The following is a 5,027-nucleotide window of genomic DNA, read 5'->3' on the forward strand; positions in this document are numbered from 1 at the left end:
CCAATCCTCATTCATATTTCTTCACTTCACTCAAACTCATACCATAGCCACAACTAATTACTTTCAGAATGGCAAAATCTTCCTTCTTACTTCCATGCTTGATTCTCTTATTCCTCGTAGCCTCTGAAACTGGTATTCTCTTCTCTCTATTTTTTATTTTCTTCTTCATTGTATCTGTTATATAATTTTTTCTTTCTTTCTTCTATTCATCCATTTATATTGGTTATTGTTCAGAGTATGGGCAGCACCTCTTAGTCTATGAGTTTCATAGAAATGGATCACTGCATGACTTCCTTAACCCGACTTTCTAAGTTGCCATGAGCTTCAAATAATGTGTATGTCAACTTGTCACAGGATAATCTTGAAAGAGCAAACGGACAGATATTCAATATGGGAAACCCAGACAATGAAGTATCCGTGAAGGAACTAGTTGAGCTTATGATACAGGTGAGTTTTAACACATGCATTAGTTAGTTTATTCCTGTCTAATGAAAGAAAAGCTTTTGCTCATTCTCGAGAAAAAACCAGCACTGTGGACTCTATATAATATTGATATTTGTAATTTGTCTACAGATTTAAGCATTCTTACCATTCTCCTTTTTCATAGAGCTTGTTCATTAACAGTTAAAATTTTTAGTTTCTAGACTTGTATCTTTTGTTCTTGGCTCTCAAGATGCTTGATTCACTTCTCTAATTAGGGGATCCATTTTCCAAAACCCTTGTAGGTTGCTGATGAGCGGATAATTTATACACTTTTTGGCATTGTTTTTAGTATGTTTTTAGTATGATCTAGTTAGTTTTTAGTATATTTTTATTAGTTTTTAATTAAAATTCACTTTTCTGGACTTTACTATGAGTTTGTGTGTTTTTCTGTGATTTCAGGTATTTTCTGGCTGAAATTGAGGGATCTGAGCAAAAATCTGATTCAGAGACTGAAAAGGACTGCAGATGCTGTTGGATTCTGACCTCCCTGCACTCGAAGTGGATTTTCTGGAGCTACAGAAGCCCAATTGGCGCGCTCTCAACGGCGTTGGAAAGTAGACATCCTGGGCTTTCCAGCAATATATGATAGTCCATACTTTGCCCAAGATTTGATGGCCCAAACCGGCGTTCAAAGTCACCTACAGAAATTCCAGCGTTAAACGCCGGAACTGGCACCTAAATGGGAGTTAAACGCCCAAACTGGCATAAAAGCTGGCGTTTAACTCCAAGACAAGTCTCTACTCGAAAATGCTTCATGGCTCAGCCCAAGCACACACCAAGTGGGCCCGGAAGTGGATTTCTATGTCATTTACTCATCTTTGTACACCTTAGGCTACTAGTTTTCTATAAGTAGGACCTTTTACTATTGTATTTGACATCTGGGTAGCTATCTTCTAATTTTATGCTATCTTAGATCATTTGGGGAGGCTGGCCATTCGGCCATGCCTAGACCTTGTTCTTATGTATTTTCAACGGTGGAGTTTCTACACACCATAGATTAAGGTGTGGAGCTCTGCTGTACCTCGAGTATTAATGCAATTACTATTGTTCTTCTATTCAATTCCGCTTGTTCTTTGTCCAAGATATCACTTGTTCTTCAACTTGATGGATGTGATGATCCGTGACACTCATCATCATTCTCACCTATGAACAAGGTGACTGACAACCATTCTTGTTCTACAAGCATTCGAGGCCCTAGTGAATATCTCTTGGATTTCTGATTGCATGATGCATGGTTGATCGCCTGACAACCGAGTGCTCGCCTGACAAACGAGCCAGCCATTCCGTGAGATCAGAGTCTTCGTGGTATAGGCAAGAACTGATGGCGGCATTCAAGAGAATCCGGAAGGTCTAACCTTGTCTGTGGTATTCTGAGTAGGATTCAATGATTGAATGACTGTGACGTGCTTCAAACTCCTGAAGGCGGGGCGTTAGTGACAGACGCAAAAGAATCACTGGATTCTATTCCGGCCTGATTGAGAACCGACAGATGATTAGCCTATGCTGTGACAGAGCATCAGGGACGTATTTTCAATGAGAGGATGGGAGGTAGCCACTGACAACGGTGAAACCCTACACGAGCTTGCCATGGAAAGGAGTAAGAAGGATTGGATGAAGACAGTAAGAAAGCAGAGAGACGGAAGGGAAGGCATCTTCATACGCTTATCTGAAGCTCTCACCAATGATATACATAAGTATCTCTATCTTTATCTTTTATGTTATTTTCGTTCATCATCATATCCATTTGAGTCTGCCTGACTAAGATTTACAAGATGACCATAGCTTGCTTCATGCCACCAATCTCCGTGGGATCGACCCTTACTCGCGTAAGGTTTATTACTTGGACGACCCAGTGCACTTGCTGGTTAGTTGTGCGAAGTTGTGTTTATGCCATGGTATTGAGCACCAAGTCTTTGGAGCCATTACCGGGGATTGTTCTTGAGCTGTGAAAAGTATTGATCACAATTTCGTGCACCAAGTTTTTGGCGCCGTTGCCGGGGATTGTTCTTGTGTATGGACAACTGACGGTTCATCTTGTTGCTTAGATTAGGCATTTATTTTTTTTCGAAATTCTTGAAGATGAAATCTAGAGTTTCATGATGATTTGTTGAAATCTGGCTGGCTGAGAAGCCATGTCTAATCTCATTGGACCGAGGTTTCAACTTATCATCACAGAAGCTTGTTGATTTTTTTTATCAATCTTGCTTCTGGAGCAGTGATCTGCTAAGGCTTGGCTGGCCATTGGCCATGTCTAGTGTTTTGGACCGGAGCTTTCTTTGAAAGCTTGGCTGGCTATGAAGCCATGTCTAATTCCTGGACCGAAGTCTTAGACTAGCATTGCACTGATTCCTGGAATTCTCATTAAGAATTTTGATGTTTTCACTTAATTTTCGAAAAAAAAACACAAAAAAAATTAGAAAATCATAAAAACCAAAAATATTTCTTGCTTGAGTCATGTGTCTCATCTTAAGTTTGGTGTCAATTGCATGCATTCATTCATGTGTCCTAAGGATCTTCAAGTAATTCTTGATGATTTCTTACCTCTGATCTTTGAATTCTTTTGACTTGAGTGTTTATGTGTCTCATATAGTGTCAGTAGTATACAAACTGCTAAGTTTGGTGTCTTGCATGCATTGTTATTTGATTCTTGTTGCATTTTGATTATTAAAAAAACCAAAAATATTTTTAATTTGTGTCTTTTCAAGTCAATAATACAAAGAATTGAAGATTCAGAACATACTGCAGAGGAATTATACAGAAAAAGCTGAGCATTCGAAAATGCCCAGTGAAGAAGACAGACTGGCATTTAAACGCCAGCCAGGGCACCTGGTTGGGCGTTTAACGCCCAAAAAGGGTGCATTCTGGGCGTTAAACGCCAGAATGGATACCATTCTGGGCGTTTAACGCCAGGATGGTGCTAGGGGGAAGATTTTGTTTTCAAATCAATTTTTTTTCAAGTTTTCAAAGTTTTTCAAAATCAAATCTTTTTCAAATCATATCTTTTCAATCAAATGTTTTCAAAATTAATTTCTTTCCTTTTTCAAAGATACTTACTAACAATTAATGATTTGATTGAACATCTCAAATTTGATACCTTTTCTGTTGAGAAAGGTTTAATGTTTGAATCATATCTTTTTCTTGTTAGGCAAGTCATTAATTTTAAAATCATATCTTTTAAAATTGTTTTCAAATCATATCTTCTCAATCACATCTTTTTAAAACCATAACTTTTCAATCATATCTTTTAATCACATCTTCTTCAAAATAGTTTTCAATCAAATCTTTTTAAGTTCTAATTTCAAAATCTTTTTCAAAAATCACTTGATTCTTTTTCCACTTTGAGTTTTCGAAAATCATCAATCAATTTTTCAAAATAGTTTTAAAAACTTATTAATTGAATTTTCGAAAATTCTCTTCCCCTCTTCCCACATCCTTCTATTTATGGAGTACCACTCCTTCTCAATGCACAATTCGAACCTTATCTAATTAAAGTTCGAATTCTTCTTCTCCTTCTTCTTTCTATTTCTCTTTTCCTCTGACACCTCAAGGAATCTCTATACTGTGACATAGAGGATTCCACATTTTCTTGTTCTCTTCTCTTTCATATGAGCAGGAGCAGAGACAAAGGCATTCTGGTTGAAGCTGACCCTGAACCCGAAAGGACCTTGAAGAGAAAGCTAAGAGAAACCAAAGCACAACTCTCTTTAGAGGACCTGACCGAATTCTTCAAAGAAGAAGAAGACATGGCAGCCGAAAACAACAATAATGCAAACAATGCAAGGAAGGTGCTGGGTGACTTTACTGCACCTACTCCTGATTTTTATGGGAGAAGCATCTCTATCCCTGCCATTGGAGCAAACAACTTTGAGCTTAAGCCTCAATTAGTTTCTCTAATGCAACAGAATTGCAAGTTCCATGGACTTCCTATGGAAGATCCTCATCAGTTCTTAGCTGAATTCTTGCAAATCTGTGACACAGTTAAGACTAATGGGGTAGACCCTGAGGTCTATAGACTGATGCTATTCCCTTTTGCTGTAAGAGACAGAGCTAGAATATGGTTGGACTCTCAACTTAAAGAAAGCCTGGACTCTTGGGAAAAGCTAGTCAATGCCTTCTTGGCAAAGTTCTTTCCACCACAAAGATGGAGTAAGCTTAGAGTGGAAGTCCAAACCTTCAGACAGAAGGATGGAGAGTCCCTCTATGAAGCTTGGGAAAGATACAAACAATTGATCAGAAAATGTCCTTCTGACATGCTTTCTGAATGGAGCATCATAGGTATTTTCTATGATGGTCTCTCTGAACTATCTAAGATGTCCTTGGATAGCTCTGCTGGAGGATCTCTTCATCTGAAGAAGACGCCTACAGAGGCTCAAGAACTCATTGAAATGGTTGCAAATAACCAATTCATGTACACTTCTGAAAGGAATCCTGTGAACAATGGGACTAGTCAGAAGAAAGGAGTTCTTGAGATTGATACTCTGAACGCCATTTTGGCTCAGAATAAAATATTGACTCAACAAGTCAATTTGATTTCTCAAAGTCTG

General features: G+C 38.3%; 1 non-coding gene across 1 annotated transcript; it reads right to left on the reverse strand.

Moving 5' to 3' along the window:
* Positions 1-4,631: 4,631 nt before the first annotated feature.
* On the reverse strand, positions 4,632-4,739 carry LOC130958425 (small nucleolar RNA R71). The gene has a single exon (XR_009077547.1). It is a non-coding gene; the product is annotated as a small nucleolar RNA R71 (small nucleolar RNA).
* Positions 4,740-5,027: the final 288 nt, after the last annotated feature.

The sequence above is a fragment of the Arachis stenosperma genome, chromosome 10 (genome assembly GCF_014773155.1).
Source record: "Arachis stenosperma cultivar V10309 chromosome 10, arast.V10309.gnm1.PFL2, whole genome shotgun sequence".
NCBI lineage: Eukaryota > Viridiplantae > Streptophyta > Magnoliopsida > Fabales > Fabaceae > Arachis > Arachis stenosperma.